The sequence below is a fragment of the Protopterus annectens genome, chromosome 2.part0, assembly GCF_019279795.1.
Source record: "Protopterus annectens isolate FY-2018-M chromosome 2.part0, PAN1.0, whole genome shotgun sequence".
Taxonomy (NCBI): domain Eukaryota; kingdom Metazoa; phylum Chordata; order Ceratodontiformes; family Protopteridae; genus Protopterus; species Protopterus annectens.
In genome coordinates, this window is record NC_056728.1 from 1,803,438,379 (window position 1) to 1,803,460,159 (window position 21,781).

Consider the following 21,781-nt stretch of genomic DNA (forward strand, 5'->3'; position numbering starts at 1 on the left):
TTTATAACCCAAGCAAGCTTCAAAGAATTTTTCCTCAGGAAGATGGCAAATGTTAGAGGTGTGATGGGGAAGAAAAAGGTAACTGGGAACACGTTTTGGGAATGAATGAGCTGGCAGATTTAAAAAAATTCCCTACAGACTACTCTTTCAGAAGTAGTGGGTGAGAAAATGCATGCACCTAAGTAAATGATTCTTTTGAGCTGGGACAGTGTATATGAATTGCTTACACGTACTAAGGCAATAAGTTTAATTCTGGTGGTTGCCAAAAAGACTTTTCTATTATTAAAACGTTTCCTTTACTGAAAGAACAATAAAATGAAGCGCTTTTCGTCAGGTCAAGTACCTGACTTCTTCAGAGTATTCACACACATTAAACCAACATTTACAATTTATAATAGTTACATCCTGAGAGCCTGTTTAACTTCATTAATCAATTGAATTATTAAAGGGCTAGCAACAAGAGTAACAGCAAAACAAGTGCAAAACAGTTAATGTGGATAACAAAACAGTAATTAAATAAATTGTAATCTATAATCTTGTAAAGTGTACGAGTACACAGTGTAAAACACAGACCATAATCGAAACTCATTATTTAAAATCTACAACAGTGGTGTTTATCTTTTTAAGCTCTTTAATTTCAGCAGGCTAATAATTGAACAAGTATCGTTTAAGCCTGGATGACAGTAGGCATACAATCTTACTTGCCAAATTAATTCAGCTTCTTCTAATTGTACAGGTCTCGGGCCACCTCTTATTTACTGGAATGTGGTCTATAGCTATAAATTTAAAACTGTGGTTGTGATTGGAAACATGTTTAGCTAGAGCATTTTCCATTTTAGCTGTCTTGATTGCGTATAAGTGCTCATATATACGGTCCTTCAGCCTTCTAATGGTTTTCCCAATGTAGAAGGCCGGACATTGTTTGCATCTAGCTAAATAAACCACATAACATGAATTACAATTTAATTTAAAACCTATTTTGTATCTGCAATTGTTGATACAAAATTGTGTACCCTCTTCAACATGTTTACAGTAATTGCAATTCTGACATTTATATGTTCCTACCTTCGATGTCTTACTTCTTTTCTTAAATTCCAAAATATTTTTTAAATTTTTTCCTTTTCTATATACAATCTTAGGGCAAGGACCTATTTTATTATAAATATCTGGGTATGCTCTAAATTCCCAATTCTTAAATATAATGTCAGTGCATATTCTGCTATCTTTACTGAATGTAGTAATAAAGGTGGGCTTACAGTTGTCTTCGACCAGTGTTGGGACTGACAACACTGGGTTCGTTAATGTCCCAGATTCATCAGTCACATCAATCTCAACAATCCCATCAGACCCGCTGCTCATAGATGTATTAGTGCAGGGACTTGTGAGTTAATAGTATTGTTAGTTGTGACTGATAGTAGTGGGTTATAAAAGTGTTGGCATCTTTTATTAGTAACTTCTTCTATTAATTCATCTAATAACTCAATGGGGTATCCACGTGCCATAAACATGTTCTTTAAGGTAGAACATTCAGCATAAAATTCGTTGTCCAGTGAGACCATCCTAGCAGCACGAACCAGCTGCCCTTTAACCACAGATCTTTTCTGAAAAAATGGGTGGCAGCTGGTAAAGTGTAAGAATGTGTTTGAATAGGTCTCTTTTCTATGAATTTTGGCAGTGAAACAATTAAGTGTTAAGTCCTTGCTAAGCATTACGTCTAAGTACGCAATACTCAACATCGAAAATGTGTGAGTAAACTGTAAAAAGGTAGTACTTTGATTAAAGTGCTGAACCATCCGTTCTACTTCACACTCGCCTACCTTCACAAGTACAAAGATGTCGTCCAAGAACCTAGTATATAGGATAAATGATTCAAAGTATGGGTTTTGTTGTGAAAAAACAGAATGGGACTCCCAATAAGCCATCACCAAATTGGTTATACTACCGCCACATGGGGAGCCCATAGCAACACCTACTTTTTGTTTGTAAAACACGTCTCCAAAAATAAAGAAATTATATGACAAAATTAAGTCACCTAGTAGCGTGACTAAGTAGATCTCCCTATCTGGTGCGTGGTGTTTCATCATGTAACAAACCCATTCCAATGCAATATCTTGTGGAATACTGCTATACAAATCCTTGACATCTACTGTTACAAAGTTTGCATCCATATCAGTCTCAACATGTCTCGGACATGACTAGTTCAAATACATTACATATATTTAGTACCTTTAACCCTCCCTTACACCCTGTACTGGAAACATTTGAAAGGAGTTGTGAATTGGACTTGAGACACTCGAGTTTGAGTAAATCACAAAAGTATAACAACAACACTTCAAAAGAAGACAGGGAATTTATTGAATATCTTGGCACACAAAACCTACGGTTTTGTAAGCCAGATAAGGGTGGAGGGCTGGTAGTTTTTACTACTGATGATCATGAGAAACGTATGTATCAGGTACTACAATCAGATAAGTATGATCTTAGTTCTAGGTCAGAAGTTAATCGTGCTTATAAATTAATAATGGACACCATCGAAGATTCTCACTGAAAGTAGAATTGATTCTAAGACACATGCATATTTAATCACATCTTACCCCAGTTATGCATGTGTTTTCGGCATACCGAAAATACATAAAAGTATAAATAACCCACCTCTTAGATTACTAGTGGATAGTAGGGGATCACCAACCTACACATGTGCAAAGTTAGTTGACAGCATGCTCCAGAAATATGTCCAGATGGAACATCATATTTGCAAGGACTCATGGTCATTTTTGGACACAATAAGAGGCATTGAGACCGATATGGATGCAAACTTTGTAACAGTAGATGTCAAGGATTTGTATAGCAGTATTCCACAAGATATTGCACTGGAATGGGTTTGTTACATGATGAAGAAACACCACGCACCAGATAGGGAGATCTACTTAGTCACGCTACTAGGTGACTTAATTTTGTCATATAATTTCTTTATTTTTGGAGACGAGTTTTACAAACAAAAAGTAGGTGTTGCTATGGGCTCCCCATGTGGCGGTAGTATAGCCAATTTGGTGATGGCTTATTGGGAGTCCCATTCTGTTTTTTCACAACAAAACCCATACTTTGAATCATTTATCCTATATACTAGGTTCTTGGACGACATCTTTATACTTGTGAAGGTAGGCGAGTGTGAAGTAGAACGGATGGTTCAGCACTTTAATCAAAGTACTACCTTTTTACAGTTTACTCACACATTTTCGATGTTGAGTATTGCGTACTTAGACGTAATGCTTAGCAAGGACTTAACTTAATTGTTTCACTGCCAAAATTCATAGAAAAGAGACATATTCAAACACATTCTTACACTTTACCAGCTGCCACCCATTTTTTCATAAAAGATCTGTGGTTAAAGGGCAGCTGGTTCGTGCTGCTAGGATGGTCTCACTGGACAACAAATTTTATGCTGAATGTTCTACCTTAAAGAACATGTTTATGGCACATGGATACCCCATTGAGTTATTAGATGAATTAATACAAGAAGTTACTAATAAAAGATGCCAACACTTTTATAACCCACTACTACCAGTCACAACTAACAATACTATTAACTCACTTACAAGTCCCTGCACTAATACATCTATGAGCGGGTCTGATGGGATTGTTGAGATTGATGTGTGATGAATCTGGGACATTAACGAACCCAGTGTTGTCAGTCCCAACACTGGTCGAAGACAACTGTAAGCCCACCTTTATTACTACATTCAGTAAAGATAGCAGAATATGCACTGACATTATATTTAAGAATTGGGAATTATTTAGAGCATACCCAGATATTTATAATAAAATAGGTCCTTGCCCTAAGATTGTATATAGAAAAGGAAAAAATTTAAAAAATATTTTGGAATTTAAGAAAAGAAGTAAGACATCGAAGGTAGGAACATATAAATGTCAGAATTGCAATTACTGTAAACATGTTGAAGAGGGTACACAATTTTGTATCAACAATTGCAGATACAAAATAGGTTTTAAATTAAATTGTAATTCATGTTATGTGGTTTATTTAGCTAGATGCAAACAATGTCCGGCCTTCTACATTGGGAAAACCATTAGAAGGCTGAAGGACCGTATATATGAGCACTTATATGCAATCAAGACAGCTAAAATGGAAAATGCTCTAGCTAAACATGTTTCCAATCACAACCACAGTTTTAAATTTATAGCTATAGACCACATTCCAGTAAATAAAAGAGGTGGCCCGAGACCTGTACAATTAGAAGAAGCTGAATTAATTTGGCAAGTAAGATTGTATGCCTACTGTCATCCAGGCTTAAACAATACTTGTTCAATTTCTAGCCTGCTGAAATTAAAGAGCTTAAAAAGATGAACACCACTGTTGTAGATTTTAAATAATGAGTTTCGATTATGGTCTGTGTTTTACACTGTGTACCCGTACACTTTACAAGATTATAGATTACAATTTATTTAATTACTATTTTGTTATCCACATTAACTGTTTTGCACTTGTTTTGCTGTTACTCTTTTGTTGCTAGCCCTTTAATAATTCAATTGATTAATGAAGTTAAACAGGCTCTCAGGATGTAACTATTATAAATTGTAAATGTTGGTTTAATGTGTGTGAATACTCTGAAGAAGTCGGGTACTTGACCTGACGAAAAGCGCTTCATTTTATTGTTCTTTCAGTAAAGGAAAAGTTTTAATTATATTGGTGTCACTGGCTACGGTTTTTTGGTTTAGACTTTTCTATTATGTAGAAATTTAAGTCTAAGCTAACTGTAATTGAAGTACTGAATATTTTAACAGAAAGAAGAACAGGAAGTGGGATCTTAGGAAAATCAAACTACATAGAAATGAAAATTGCGGGAAAAATACATGCAGAATAATACTCAGCTGGACTGAGGATTATGGTAAGGCAGGAAGGAATTCAGCAACATATGTAATGTTGGACTGATGACAGTTATACAAAAGAACAAATGTGATATACAATGTAACTGGAAACATTTTTATATGGTTTGCGTTCTTATATTAATGACTGTTTGTCCATGTCTTAAACGATAACTTAATAAAGGTGTTAAAAAAATATTCATGGAAAAGCTCTGTTGATGGCAACAAAAGAAAATTTTGTTCAAGGCACTTGAGACGTTAAAGAATGTAGTTCACAAAGCAGGATTATGACTTCTGTAAATCACTAATCAGGCAAACAAATGTATATACACAGAATAGTCTGTATCTGTCATACCAACAAGAGAATTTACCTGCAGAAACTGGAAGACTGACAATTCTACAGTTGCTCACTACCAAACACCTCAAGTTGAGAAAGCCCAGTACCACTGGGTGAAAGCGCTTGTTTGCATTCTGTTGGTTTTGTATTAAAGAAGATTTTTGCATACAACGACGTTGGTGGATTCCACTTTTTATCTTTTGGGATTACTGTTTTTTGAAAGTCAAAATCTTCACCCAAAACTCTACCACTTCAGTGTGGTTAGAGTTATTCTTCAATTTGTGGTGTCCTGGAAGTGTTTGTTTGCCTCAAGCTCTTAGTTTCTCTTTCTTGTTCTTTGTTGGAGTTCTTTTGACAAATGAAGTTACCTACTCAGATGGAACGCTATGGTGAGTACATAACTTCTTTATCTGAAGTAGTTAACTTCATTTGATCTGCAACCTGGGGGACAGAGTCCCCAGCTACCAAAACCTGGGAGGTCCTCATGAAAGGATATTCCGGAGCACTGCGGAGCCAAAGGATGCCCTACCGCTAGAGATCAGATCCAACTTGTAATGAGAAATGAAGGTATGAGAAGAGGCCCAAGTAGCAGCTGAACAGATGTCATCTAATGGAACTCTTGACCAAAATGCTTAAGAGGTAGCCACAGAACGGGTAGAGTGAGCATGAACCCCCAAGGGTTCTGGCCTACTGGAAGATGAATATGCTAGTAAGATGCAGTGGGAAATCCATCTGGCTAAGGTAATCTTCGTAACTGGCTTGCCTAAGGACGGCTAAGCGAAAGACACAAAAAGCTGTTCTGATTTGTGAGAAGCAACTGTCCTGTGCAAGTAAAATCGCAATCGTCTATGCACATCCAACAAGTGGAGTTTATATTCCCCTTTGTTTTGAAAGTTGGGAACGAAAACAGGCAAACTGACGATTTGATTGATATTGGCTCGGAGGCCACTTTAGGCAAGAATGAAGGATTAGTCCTGAGAGATACTCTGTCCTTATGGAAAACCAGGTACAGAGGTTTCGTACAAAGGGCTTGAAGTTCAGACACCACCTAGCTGAAGTAACTGCAATCAAGAAGGCAGTCTTCCAGGATAAGTATTTAAGTCAACAGAAGCTGCAGGTTCAAAGGGTGGACCCGTTAGGGCCTGGAGAACTAAAGTTAAGTCCCATGGGGGAACCGCATTTTTGACCGGGGGTCTTAAGAGGAAGGTGCCTTTCAAAAAGGTTTTGCATATCTTAGCGGAAGCGAAGGGTTTAAGGTTGTCCCCGATGTGGAAATGAGAAATGGCAGCCATCTGAACCTTCACAGTAGAACTGGCCCCTTGATGGAAAATGTGGGACAGAAATTCAAGAACTGCTGGAATGGAAGCCGAGAAAGGATCCAAATCTCTCTTTGGCCCAGATGGAAAAACGCTTCCATTTACTCTTGTAGATTTTCCTGGTAGAAGGTTTATGTGCTGCTACCAGAATAGTTTTTACGGAAGACGAGATACCGGGAGTCCTAGCCATTAGTGGAACTGGATCAACCAACCCATGAGCTTGAGGTCATCCAGGTTCAAAGTTTGCAATCCCGAAGGATGAGAGATCAGATCCGGAATGGGATCTAAGACCCAAGGAGAGGCTATGACGCGAGACCGCAGATATGGGAACCAGACCTGATGAGACCAGAATGGGGCTATGAGGATTATTTTGCTCCCCAACCGACTAGCTTTCTGCAGAAATTTCGTCATTAGCGGAACAGGAGGATAAGCATAAAGAAGACAGTGTGGCCAAGCATGAACCAGGGCATCTCTGGGACTCTTCCCCCAGTGGGGGAATTAGAGTAAAAAAATTGCTGCATTTTGTGTTTGAAGGAGGGGCGAAGAGATTGCAGCAAGGCTGACCCCACCTGAGGAAGATGTTTCGCTACTAAGTGGTTTAGAGACCACTCGTAAGGTGTGAGGATAGAACGACTCAGGTTGTCCGCTAGAATGTTGGACCGACCCGGAATGTGTGTTGCTATCAGAAAGCGGTTGGTGGAAATGGCCCATTCTCAAACTCTCATAGCATCTCGACAAAGAGGGTAAGCCCTGGTTCCTCCCTGTTTGTTGATGTACCAGACTACCGCCATGTTGTCTGTCTGGATCGCAATAGTCCCTGGAAGGAGAAGGTCCTGAAGGGCTTGCAACGCTAAAAGCACCGCCCTCATCTTCAGAACATTGATATGCAGAGTGGTCTCTACAGGGGGTCCACATGCCTTGGACGGTTCTGCCCATGCAATGCCCCCCATACACATGAGGCGAGAAGCATCCGTAGTCAGCGTGGCTTGGGGTAGAGACATCACGAACGGTCTCCCTTCCCAAATGTCTCGGGAATGAAGACACCAGAGAAGGGAGCTCCTGCAAACCTTGCTCAGGGGAATCAGTGAATCCAAAAGTTGTAGAAGGAGTGACCATTGGACTTGAAGGGTCCACTGAAGGACCCTCATGTGCAGTCGAGCAAGAGATGAACGGCTGATGGCCGCCGCCATGGATCCTAGGGCTCTCAGGACTAATTTTGCGATTGGGGCCGGAGACTGCAGAAGCGCTAATACATGGAGTGACCAGGTGCATAACCTGTCCGCTGTGAGAATAGCCCTGGACTGGAATGTGTCCAACCTGGCTCCTATGAAATCTAGAACTTGAACAGGGTAAAGAGAAGACTTCCTGAAATTTATGGTAATGCCAAGGTGATGGGCCAAGAGTAAAGCATAATCCCTGGCGGGAAACAGTAGATGCCTGGTGGGGGCGATGAGGAGACAGTCGTCTAGGTACGGAAAGACCTGAATTCCATGAAGTCTAAGGTGGGCTGCTACAACTGCCATGACCTTGGGGAACACACTGGGGGCTGTGGTGAGGCTGAACAGAAGAACCCTGATCTGATGACTGGCCCCCAGCCGAAAGCGGAGAGGCCTCCTGGATCGCCTGTCCACGAGAATGTGGTAGTACGCATCCTTGAAGTCTATGGAGCGCATCCAATCGTTCTCCTACAGAAGGGGGAGAATAGATTGTAAAGTGACCATCCGGAATTTCTCCTTGGCAATGAACAGGTTCAAGGATGACAGGTCGAGAATTGGCCTCAAGTCCCCTGTCTTTTTTGGCACTAAAAAGAACCTGGAGTAATTGCCCAACCCGGATTGCTCTGGGGGGGACGTGTTGGATGGCCCTTTTTTCTAGTAATTTCTTTATTTCTGAAGCCGCAGCCTCCCATTGATCGGGTGGGACATCGGGGAGGTGCCTCCCTAACAGGGGAAGATCCAGGAAGGGGATAGAGTAACCTCTGGATATTATTCGGAGCACCCAGCGATCTGTAGTAATGGACTCCCAACTTGCTAGATGCTCCGAAAAACGCCCCCCGACTGCCTCCAGAGAGGGACAGCCGGGCAACCCCTCAGAGCTGCTACTCAGGTCGATCAGAGAAGGGTTCTCTTGACCTGAAACCCCCCCCCTCTGCCTCTGGGCCGGCGTCCACCTTGTCCTCCCCCTCCTCTGAAGGACGAAAGGTCCGGAGCGGGACGGGACTGCTGAGATTTCCGGAACCACATTTTTTGTCTCCTCTGGTTCCTTGAGAAGGACCTTTGAGGAGCACAGAAGCGGCAGACAGTGGTCTTCCTGTCTTTCTCGCTCTGGAGTAGCATGTCGCGGACCGTTTTGCCGAATAGTGTAGAACCAAAGGGAGCATTAGCGAAGGACACCTTGAAGGGTTCCGCAAAAATGGAGCCAGGCGTGGCGCCGCAGGGCGACCCCTACTCCGCTGGCTCTAGCCACCCCCTCTGTGACATGGGAGAGAAGCTGCATAGAAGTGTTTGATATTGACTTTAGAGTGGCCATGCGAGCCGAGAAGGTAAGTATTGTCCTCGGCCGCCATGGACTCTGGGGGGGACCCAGCGTATTCTTTTATCAGATCCCGCTGGAGTCTAATGACATCTGCCAAATAATTCAGCGCCCTTGTAGAAAAGGTGGCTGAAGCAGACATCCGCTTCCCAATGCGGTCCATTGTCCGAGACTCATCAGGAGGATGGACAGAAGAACTTTCTTGTGCCAGTTCCTTCTTGGTGGCAGCCACCACCACCATGGCATCTACCGGGGAACCTTTATTCCATGTGGGCTTGTCAACAGGGGGACTAAGGATTTTGTCCGGTCTCTTGGGGATTGGCTCCATTGTCCAGCTCCTTCCAAGCCCTGGTAGTAATCAAGTCTACCAAGGGGTCGGCCAGGGGGAGACACCCAGGAGGTAGATGGGTCTGCGTCAAAACGCTTCCAGAAATAGACTCAAAGGAAGGCTTTTGGGCTGACCACCCCCATCTTATGTGCAGCATCTCCATAATGTCTCGAAAGACGACGTCCTCCGGGGGTGACCTGGGGGGACCTTCCCCTTCCTCTAAGTCTGTGTCCTCCATGAGGGACTCAGGGGAGTCCAAGTGCCTCCTCTTGCACTTTCGTTTGTGACGGACCTCCACGGTGGGACTGTCCAAGAAGGGCTCACCAATGGGGTCCTGCTGCTCTGCAGGAACTAAATGGGGCACAGATGCAGGCTGTCCCTGGGGCCGGAAGATGGAAGACAGGCCCAAGTGCGAGGGAGTGAAGGGTGGATCTGTAGCACGGACCAGGGACTTCGAACTCCTCGACAGCACCCTCTCCACCACGTCGAACGCCGAAGGTGAACCACACTCCCCCGGCTCAGAGTAGTCCCCTCGGCTCCGATGTGAGGACTGGTGTCGGAGCAGACGCCATCGGACCCAAGATGGAAGTGATCTCTGACAACAGAGCCGAAGACACACTCACCCCTGCGGATCCGAAGCTCAGCTCTCAGCCCAGAGAGCTCAGATCCGAAAGATGACCCCATAAACTCTAGGGTAAAGCCGGCGAAGTAGCACCTACCATCGACGCCGACTCCCAGGCTCCGAGATGATTCGGATGCGATGGCTCCGAAACCAGATAGTGGATCGGAGAAGAAGCGATTGGTGCAAAGAAAGGGGCCGAGCTCCTTCCCAGAGGGGGGGGGGGAGGCAGGAGCACTCCCATCTGCATCTGGGCCTGCAGGAATCAACGCATCATCCAGTCCATATCTGCGGACAAACTCCTCATAGACCTCAAAGTCATAGAGGCAGGTCAGGAGGGCCGCCTACACGACCGAGGGTGAATAGGACGACTCCTCCGCTCCGAAGAGAAGCGTGGAGAACGGAGCAGAGAAGGGGAAGACCTGGGAACCCTCGCGGGGGAACTAAACACTTTAGCCGGCGGAGCCGAAGGGGCTGATTCGGCCCGTTGCTTATGGCTCTTATGCCTATCTCTCTCCTCTTTCTCTCTGTGCCCCGTCTTTCTTAGAAGAGCCCCCATCTCCCTGGGAAACAGCGGGAGGTTGAGTCTCAGCCAGCGGAGGGGAAGCTTAAGGCTGGACAGTCGCAGCCACGACTGGCACCACTGAGGGAGAGGAGGAAGAAGAATCCGGGGGTAAGAGTCCCGCCAGGATTAACTTGTTCCTCCTGTCCCTCACAGCCCGGGGGTTGAAGGCCACACAAATCTGGCAGCCCGATGTTAAGTGGGCTACCCCCAGGCAGAGAACGCATTGTATGGCCATCCACTGGGGACATTTTATGACCACACTCAGCACATTTAAAAAAAATGGCCTTAGGGCCCTCGGCCATCACGCTCAAGCACACACCCTAACACCCACAGTAAGGGGAAGGGAAAACAAGAAGTTATGTACTCACCATAACGTTCGATGTATGTGGTCCATCTCGCCTCACATTCTTACCCGTGGGTTCGGAGCAGAATATCGGCTCTGACTCGGATGATTTTACTAGCTCAAAGACTCTCATTGGCTGGGCTAAGTGGGTATCCCATGGTGTAGTGCTCCATATCCCCAGATCTAGTTTGCTGCGAAAATCATTTGTACTCCATACACACATCACATCCATATAAAAAATAAACTAGTCAAAGGGACTCTGTAGATGACAACCTAACCTCCAAATCCTCCCGGAAGGGGGAAGGTGGGAGGGTAAGTAAGAATGTGAGGCGAGATGGACTACATACATCGAACGTTATGGTGAGTACATAACTTCTTGATGTTATGTAGTCCTATCTCAACTACATTCTTACCCATGGAACAGCGTCCCTAGCACCTACATCCTGGGTGGCTCATAGAAAAATACTGCTGAGAACTGTGGAGCCAAAGGAAAACCTGCCCCTAGAGACCACGTCCAATTTGTAATGAGAAACAAAAGTGTGAAAAGAAGCCCAAGTAGCTGCAGCACATATATCATCCATGGACAATCTAGCTCGATAGGTTGTGGATGTAGAAATAGCCCGAACAGAATGTGCCTCGACTAGAAATGACAGATGTTTACCTCCCGCCTAATAGATGAAAGAGATACAACTGGCTATCCATCTAGACAGCATGACCTTAGATACCGGAGAACCCATTCGGTTTTCCGAAAAGGAGACAGAGTTGGTCAGATTTCCGGATATCTTTTGTCCGGTGTAGATAGAAGAGTAACCATCTATGTACATCCAATTGGTGAAATCTAAATTCTAAAAAAGAATGCAGTAAGCACAGTAATGTCCAATAAACTTCTCCAAGCTGTAACGATGAGTAAATCCTTTATTGAGCACGAACAACACAATAAGGTGAACGAAACAGTAGAATCAAGCGCTTTCACCTGCGTGAATGTCAGGCTTTTTAAAGATGAAAACAGCAGGGTACAAACTTCTTTTAAATAGGGCCGTTCAACAATAATTGGTGTAATTAATCAATTACATTCATTAAAGTGCTATTCTGAAACCAGGATAAAAAATGCTTCGCTTAGATTAAAGCGTGATTGTATACAATAGCTTGTAACTTTGATAAAATAAAATTACATTAAAATACAAATGTGCAATGTTATCATACAAGGAATGTGAACGCCAACTTGTAATACTACATAATATCAGTACTTTCTAAAATATTTGTAAAAAGGTTCTTTGTTTAAAAATGTTTTGAATGATAGAGAAATAATATCACAGTGGTACAGCGACTACTTTTTGTTTTTTACAACAAACCTTCTAAAACCAATACTTGTAAAAATGTTTGGTTGAAAATGTCCATTGAAAATTCACATATGCACTCTGTGCCAAAATATTAATATAAATATAAAGATATTTCATTTAATAAATACATTAATTTTAATAAAAATATAATAAATATAATAAATATCAAATAATGTAATAAATGTTATAATATAAAAAATATATCAAAAATTCATGATTTTAATTAATATGTTATTACTTTCCTAATATATGTATCATAGTGTGTTTGTGTGATAATGTCTTAATGCCACAAAACTCTGTTAAAAACATGTAAATTTTAAAATTCCTTAAATCCAATCTATAACATTTCGCATAAATGAATTTCCAAATGATCAACCTAAAACAAATTTTTGTGATTTTCTTTACATTATAAAATGCTTGTAATAATTATAGTTTCGCTCGTCTTAGTTTTAATAAACTACTTATGCTTATGGCATCATTTAAACCAGGTGGCTTGGTTGCATTTAATCTGAGCTGCCATATTAATTCTTTATACTCAATAGTGGCTTCCCAGTCACCACCCCTTGGGTTATGGGGAACTTGTTCTAAAACTAAAAATTTTACAGACATATTAGGGCAAACCATCTGATGTCTATAAAAAGCATTTGATTCTTTCTTTTTTTTTTGGATGTCATAGAGGTGCTCGTAAATTCTCCTACGCAGCGTCCTCTCAGTCTTTCCAATATAAAAACTTTCACATATCTGACACAAGCCTAAGTATATTATCCCTTTGGATGCACAGTTATAATATAACTCTGATCTGACTCTAAAATTTCTGGATTTAATGTATACAGAACCTGTATTCATAATGTATGCACATTGTTTGCAAGCATTACATTTATGAGTACCTTGTTAAGGTCTTCTCAGTGTGTTCTGTGTGTAAAATTTTTAGTTTTAGAACAAGTTCCCCATAACCCAAGGGGTGGTGAGGTCCTGCTTGCACCTGTCCGTGAGTAAGATGGGATCAGATAGTGGGAGTCTTTGGAGAGACCATTGAACAAAGAGGAAACATTGAAGTCGTCTCATGTGTAACCTCGCTAGAGGGACCAACATGATAGTTGCTGCCATGGTCCCTAGGAGTTGGAGAACCAGTCTTGCCTTCGCTTGTCTCAGGGGCATCAGCATGTGTATTTGTTGTTGTAATACTGTGATCCTTTCTTGTGATAAGAATGCTCGCATTCGAATGGTGTCTAAATCTACTCCTATAAAGGTGACATGCTGTGAGGGCAATAAGACAGATTTTTCCCAATTTATTGTTATGCCCAACTGGTGACAGACTGATGGTAGCATCCCTGGTCTGAACTAGTTGATGCCTGGTGGGGGCGGTAAGGAGCCAGTCGTCCAGGTACGGAAACACCTGGAATCCTTGAGGTCTTAAATGAGCCGTCACCACCGCCGTACATTTGAACACCCTGGGGGCTGTGGTGAGACCAAAGGGCAGGGCTCGAAACTGGAAGTGACTAGCTCCCAGCCGGAAGGGTAGGTGACTCCTGGATGCTCTGTCCATTTTGACATGGTAGTAAGCATCCTTGAGGTCGATGGAGCACATCCATTCCTCCTCTCACAACAATGGGAGAATCGATCGTAGTGTGACCATATGGAACTTTGACTTGTGTACGCGATTGTTGAGTTGACTGAGATCTAATATGGGTTTCTGGTCCCCTGTTCTTTTCGGCACCAAAAAGAATCTTGAGTAAGTCCCTAATCCGATTTGGTCTGAGGGGACACGCTGGAAGGCTCCTTTTTCTAGCAGCTGCGAGACCTCTGAGGCTGCTTGATCCCTTTGACTGGGTGGACCATCTGGGATTTTTCTGATTGGCGGGGGTACTGAAGAGAATGGAATGAGGTAACCTCCGGAAATTATCCATAATACCCATCAGTCCTAGGTAATGCTCTCCCAGGCTTCTGGGTATATAAGGAAATTCGACCCCCATCTGGCTCCGGATAAGCGCAGTCGGGCACACCCTCAGGAATGAGAGTATGGAGAGCCACTGAAGGAGTCGCGGTCTCCCGAATTGCGGGCCCCCCCCGCCTCTGGGGCGACATCTCCCCCTGAATAACCCCCCCCCATGCCTCTGGAGGGGGGGTTCACCTTGTGCGGCAAGAAAAAAACTCTGATTTCTTGAATTCCTTTCTAGGAGGCTCCTCAGGCACGAACTCTGGGAGACTCTCAGAAAGTTGGACACCGCTCGTGGGGGTATCCTTAGGGCCTGGCGCTCTACTGTCCATGGATAGGTGAGTATCAGAAGCTCTCGCCGGGGTGGTGGGGGACGGAATGACCGACCCGGGTGATGTAGCTGATGATCTGGCCCACACGCTCCGCATGGCCTTGAAGACCGGTCACCCCCCCCCAAGTCCGAGGACCAGCCGGCCTCAGAGGCCACGACCGGGGTCCCACGAGCCGATGCACCGAGTGGGAGACTGAACAGACAGATGTCCTGAAGTATCCCCCTCGGGCCAGACCGGAGACCCAAGTCCCGAACGCTGTGGATGGAACAGACATGGCCTGAGCCGAGGTCGACAACGATAGACCATGAGGGAGTATCTGAGTCGGCGCAGGAACATCACACGGAGCGGAGCATACCGGCTCCCACCACAAGGATGTGCTCGGAGGAGGAATCATCGAAACCATCATAGGAACCGGAGCAGAGTGGGTCGGAGCCGAGAACAATTTAGCCAACACCAGCGACTGCAGAAGCCTCTGCACCACCTTATCAACATCCAAATCAGAAAGCCTGGAGATTTGGAGGAGAGCAATGGAGATTGGGATCTCTTGTCAGGTGAACCATGTATCACACTGGGCGACATTCTTGAACTCATTCAAAGCCGGACAGGAGCCGACGCCGATTCAGTTAATGATACCTCCCTGCGGCCCCCAGGACAGTGGAGCAGAGGAAGTAGAATCCAATACAGTAATCTTCTCCAGAGGCTCCAAAGAGACAGATGGAGCTGGAGACCTTTTCTTAGCCTTGGAAGCTTTGGATTTTGACTGAACTGGAAGCAGAGTCTATAGCTTACTCAAATGACGGTTTTAGAAGTCCCTTCAATATTAATTTATTTTTCCTCTCCTGGAGCACCCTAAGACTGAACGCGTGGCAAAAGCTACACAACTCCTATAAATGGATGGCTCCAAGGCAGTTAACACACACACAGTGTTCATCCATGGACATCCTATATCCACACTTGGAACATTTTTTAAAACCAGAAGGCTTATGCTCCTTTTGATCCTTAGACATCTTATAACTAGTGCTAAGCGAAACCACCTAGACACAAATCACAAAAAAGGGCGGGAACAACACACATAGTAGATACACCAGAAAAAACTCTACTCAACACCATTTAAGAACCTCTAACTGAAACGGTTCTTCTAGGGGGGACACGGACAAAACACAATCACACTAAAAGTTTATCTAACAGAGGGGAGGACTAGGTCCTCTAAAATAGGCCTAGCCCGCTGGAACAGTTAGAGATACCAAAAAACACAATTACCACACTCAAACACAACAGCAGCAACAAGAAATAGCTATCAAAATAGCTTTTGGGTATGAAATATTAAATTTCTAAGAGAAATAGCAAAGAGGGTACTTGGCCACAGCCAAGCAAGACCACGTCCGAGCTACACAAGTGGCAAACGAGATCTGGGGATATGGAGCAGTGCACCATGGTATACCCACTTAGCCCAGCCAATGAGAGACTGTGAGCTAGTAAAATCGGCAGAGTCGGAGCCGATATTCGGCTCTGAACCCAAGGGTAAGAATATAGGCGAAATAGGACTACATAACATCACTAATTTACCACTAAAAGTAAATAAAAAATGGTTTAACTAAACTATGGGTCTATAACACACACACACACTCAAATAGCTAGAATTTAAAGAAAACTAAAATCCTCTCACCAAAAAATGCCAAGAGCTCGTCCCTTATGCTTCAGAAGCCATGGCAAACGAAATCTGGGGACTGGATGGAGGTAGCAGGGTATTATGGGTAAGGGGAGGAGCTGAGAGCTCGGATCTTTAGCTTGGAAAGCTGCCGGCACGGATCCAGGTCGGATCAGATACCCACAGGTTGCTGATCAAATGAAGTTAACTACTTCAGATGAATAAAATTATGCTGTAAAGAAAGAGACCATACTTTTGAAATAAATAAGTTTCATACAAGATCCGATATTTAAAGCAGATAAAGTAGTATTGCCTAATAAGCTAAGGAAATGAAAGCTGGCAGAATACAAATATCTTATTTGTGAATTAAAGAAAAAGCATCTGCCATACTTATTAGGAATCGTCCATGCAAACTGAGCACGAAACACACTGCTAAAATAGAGACCATTTTCTAATAACTGGGAAGATCACAGAGTAAAAGTAAAAAGATCTGTTCCAGTTTAGAGACTGCATGTCTCTACTATATGTTGACCACTGAAGTTTTCAGAAGCCACGAGATTACAGAACACAACTACAACCACTACACAAAGTTGTGTTAAGACATGGAGCAACTGGTGTAGTCTCAGACAGTGGTCAACGATACGAAAGCATAGAATTTAACAAACCTGCATTGCAATGGGGATTTGAACTTGTGACCTCTCAATCACAATACCAGTAAGGCCAATTGTGAAGTTGAGAGTACAGCTCAAATGGAAAAAAAACTCAAGGCAAGTTCTTACACAACTTAAACTTCCTCCATAACAATACATGTCCTATTGATAACTGTTGCAGTATTCTTGACATATGGGTTGTCACCAGACACGTCTGCCTGGGGTATCAAACGTTTACCTTCCCGAGGTCATACTTCTGACGCATGACATCAGCTCACAAGTGTAGATATATATAAATGGATGTACGAGCATGTACCTCAGTCATTCTCCAAGCTATACTACTGAAAGGAAGAGACTAGTCAGCCAAGAGGAGCATAACTCGAACATGTAAGCAAACTGCCCTGTTTTCATGCAGCACAGTAGAGCTTAAAGCAGAGGGGTAGAAGGAAGTGAAGAGAGGGTGGGAAGGAACACTGCAACAGTGAAGTTCTTACATAACTGTACTATGTCCTGACTGTAATCACTGCTGTAGTACTCCCGCCATATGGGTGATTTGCAAAACTGAAGGTGGCAAAAATAACAGCAGTTGGCTATAGAGAAGATGAGCTGTCTAGCAGTCCAGTAGGACAGACCCTGCAAAATCTGCCTTGGACCTGGAGAAAAAAAGTAGTTATGTACTCACCATAACGTTCTGTGTTTGTTGTCCATCTCGCCCTTCATTCTTACATGTGGGTTTGGAGCCGATCCTTGGCTCCGACTCGGCCGATTACAAAAGCTCGAAGTCTCTAACTTGGCTCGTGGCAAAGTATGTATCCCATAATGCAGTGGTATCAATCCTCAGATCTTGTTTGCTGCTATCTATAATAGAAAGTAATTATACTGTACCCTCAGGTAAAGAAGAAATTAGTGAAAGGTCTTCAACGTAAGAGCAAAACATTCCTACCAGGTCCTCTAGGACTATATGGACAGGGATAGGTGGGTGGGTTTTTAAGAATGAAGGCAGAGATAGACAAAGTACAGTTTTGTACCTACCATAAATGTAGATGTCCGAGAGGTATGCATCTGCAGTCCTAACATATGGGTTGTCCTGCCTCAGGCAGCCCTTCGGTCGGCCGGATTCCAAAGTCTGGGTCTGGCCTCGGCTGATGTCGCACTTCACCCGACGTCATAGTTGCTGTGAATTGGGTATAAAGGCATCAGCCGACGCCATTTTCCTCAGTGTTTCTTGCCCCAGATGCCAGGTGCCCTCTAGGAAGGCTAAATTTGGATAAATGCAAATGATTCCAAACAGTAGAGAGCAAACAAAAATAAACATGTATATACATATATACAAACAAATACACCATAATAGATTCCCCCAGCTAGCTACAAAATGGGCAAATACCCTAGAGTACCACAGAGGGGAAGGAGGGTGGGTAATCCTGACTGCAGATGCATACCTCTCTGACATCTACATTTATGGTAGGTACAAAACTGTACTATGTCCTTAAAGGATGCATCTGCAGTCCTAACATATGGGTAGAATACCATAGCCAAACTGGGGGAGGAGGCACTAAGATGATTATGGTGTAGTTAAGATCCCTTGCAAAACAGCAGTTGCAAAACCTGCTCGGGATCTGGAGTATAAAGGTAGATTATAATGCTTGGCAAATGTATGCACGGAGCTCCAAGTAGCAGCTTCTAAAATGTCTTTGGTAGCCACTCCTCGTAGGAAAGCTGTAGTAGTGGCTGTAGCCCTTGTGAAGTGAGGTCTGATGTTTTCTGGAGTTGCCTTTCCATGAAAATAGTAACAAAATCTAATGCAATTTCCTATCCATTTTGAGATTGTCTGTTTTGAAATTGCTTTTCCTTCCATTCCTGTTGCATATGCTACCAGAAGCTGGTCAGTTTTTCTATTGTTCTTGGTTCTGTCCAGATAGTAGCGCAATTGCCTGTGCACATCCAAGGTATGTAGTAGTCTTTCCCCCTGTTCTGTGGGTTGGGGAAGAATGTTGGTAGGTGGATTGCTTGGTTCAATGATACCCTGGAGACCACCTTTGGCATAAAAGTAGGGTTAGTTCTCAAGGACACTCTATCCTGATGGAAGATAAGGAAGGGCTGTACTGCCATTAATGCCTGTAATTCAGAGACCCTTCTTGCTGAAGTGATTGCAAGCAGGAAAGCAGTTTTCCAAGATAAGAACTGTAATTCTACTGTTGCTGCTGGTTCAAAAAGGGAAGTGTTAACTTTTCTAGCACAAAGTTCAGGTCCCATGTAGGCAAAGGTGGCTTCCTTGGAGGCTTTACATTTTTAATTCCTCTCAGAAACTGCCTGAGTAGAGGATGAGAGAAGGCTGGAGGATCCATGTTGTATTCTGCTGAAATTGCTGATGCATGAATCTTAATGGAGGTGTAAGACAGGCCATTGTGGAAAAGTTCTGCTAAGTATTCCAGGATGTTAGCTATGCTTGCTAATGATACATTTTCTCCTTTTGCTGTACTCCAAATGAGGTATCTTTTCCATTTGGCTGAATAAGTCTTCCTTGTGGAGGGTCTGCGAGCCTCCAGGATAATGTCTTTAACCCTCTGAGATAAATCTGGGTTATTTTGTTTTATGTAATATTCCAAGCAGCTAGCTGCAGTGTTTTCAAGCTTGGATGTAGGATCTTGTAGTTCTGTGTTAGCAGTAAAGGAACTAGAGGCAGAGGCCATGCGTGTGTCCGAGACATGCTTCTCAGTAGCGGGTACCAATGCTGCCTCGGCCAGTCTGGAGCTATCAGAATGATCCTTGGGTGATCTTCTTTGATCTTCAGTAGCACTTTGTGCATCAAAGGAAGAGGTGGGAATGCATATGCTGTCAGGTTTTCCCAACTGAATGATAGGGAGTCCACCTTCCAAGCAAGGGGGTGGTATGTCCTTGTGCAGAATTTCCTCAATTGATGGTTGTGTGGGGATGCGAACAGGTCTATTTCTGGTAGTCCCCATTTCTTTGTAATGGATTTGAAGATGTCTGGATGCAGCATCCATTCGTGGGCATCCGTGGTAGTTCTGCTTAAGGTGTCTGCTAGTATATTTTCTTTTCCTGGCACAAAAATGGCCTGGAGCTGAATGTTGAGGTTCAGGGCCACATTCCACAGGTCCATTGCCATCCAGCATAGAGGATATGTGTGTGCCTCCCTGTTTGTTGATATACCACATGACTGTGGTGTTGTCCGTCCTTATCAGCAAATGACCCTGTTGAAGAAACGGTCTGAATGTCTGAAGTGCCTGTTTCACTGCCAGCATCTCCTTTTGATTTATGTGTAGGTTCAGCTGGTCTTGTGTCCATATGCCTTGTATACACTTGTCCACCATGTGTGCCCCCCAGCCTAGGTCTGAGGCGTCCGTGGTGATAGTCTGGCTTGGGCGAGGTTTGTAGAAAGGTAGTCCTCTGTTCGACTGACAGGCCTGAGCCCACCACAGGAATTCTTGTTTCAGGCATGGAATTATTGGAATCTGGGCTTCTAGACTGTGCTTGTGTTGAGACCATATATTCCTTAGGTACCATTGCAACTTCATCATATGCAGCCTGGCATGTGGAATCAGTATTATGCAGGATGCCATGTAACCCAGGGCTTGCAGGACTTTCCTTGCTGTAAGCTGGTTCTGTGTTGTTAATGCCATGAAATAGACTGGTAGTTGCTTTTGCTTTTCTGCTGTGAGAAATGCCATCTGATTTGAAGTGTCCAGTTCTGCACCCAAGAATGTTATCCTTTGGGATGGTACCAGCCTTGACATTTTCATGTTGACTGTGTATCCCAGGGCTTGCAGTAGTTGTATAACCTTTTCCAAATCTTTTGTTAATTTGGTCTTGTTGCCCGCTTGTATTAAGCAGTCCTCCAGGTATGGATAAATCTGAATTCCCTGAAGCCTGCAATGAGCAATTACTGATGCCAGGCATTTCGTGAATACTCTGGGCGCAGTAGATAAGCCAAAGGGCAATGCTGAGAATTGATAATGCTCTGATCCTGCAAGAAATCTTAGGTATCTTCTGCAATCTGGTCGAATAGGGACGTGCAGGTATGCCTCCTTGAGATCTAGAGTCACCAGCCAAGACTCCTTGCCCAGCATGGGAAGAAGTTGCTGTAGGGTCAGCATTTTGAATTTTGGAACAATGAGAAATGTATTCGGAGCGGACAGGTCGAGAATAGGCCTCCATTGGTTTTCTTTCCTTGGTACCAGGAAAAGTCTGGAGTAAAATCCTTGTCCTTGTTCCATAGGCAGTACCTTTTCTATAGCTCTCATCCTTAGTAAGTGGTTGATTTGTCCTAGAGCGTTTGTTTTTTGGTTGGGTGGTAGGTTTGGCATTCCTCTCTTTTTTGGTAGAGTGTGGAAGTGAAACATGTAGCCTTTGTCTATTGTCTGTAAAATCCATTTGTCTCCTGTAATGTAATGCCAGTTTACAGAAAATAAGGCTAGCTTTCCGCCTAAGGGTGCTTCCAGTTGTTCCCTGGTAGGCGGTATCAAAGTCAAGTCATTGTGTCTGTCCTGTGGAAGTGGTAGTAGCTGGATCTGTGGCAGTACTTCTCTGGTTGTTAGGCTGCCACTGACGTCCCCTGTAGGCACCTCTGGATTGACCTCTGCCTCTCGGGTGCCTATTTCTGCCTCTCTGTGCTCTGGAGGTGTCTGGAAAGGACCAATTCTTCGAAGGCCAATTTCTACTAAACCTCGGAGGCTGGACCTGTAAGAAATCCTTGACTGTTTGGACAGATTTTGCTTTTTCTTCCACCTTCTTTAGCACTTGCTGTGCAGGGAGCCAAACAAACTGTTTCTCCATGGGAGCATCTAGGAGCTTTGACTTTACATGGTCTGGTAAGGATTGCTCTTTTAACCATGCATGCCTTCTGATCACTGTTCCAGTCATAGCTGATCTGAAGGAAGCCTCCAGTGCATCATAGCCGCATTTTAAGGAATGATTACTGACCTGCTGAGTGTTA

At 43.6% G+C, this 21,781-nt stretch overlaps 1 protein-coding gene across 1 annotated transcript in view; it reads right to left on the reverse strand.

Moving 5' to 3' along the window:
• FBXO42 (F-box protein 42) overlaps positions 1-21,781 on the reverse strand; it is a gene marked incomplete in the record, with an annotated part of 1,591,641 nt that overhangs the window by 857,576 nt on the left and 712,284 nt on the right.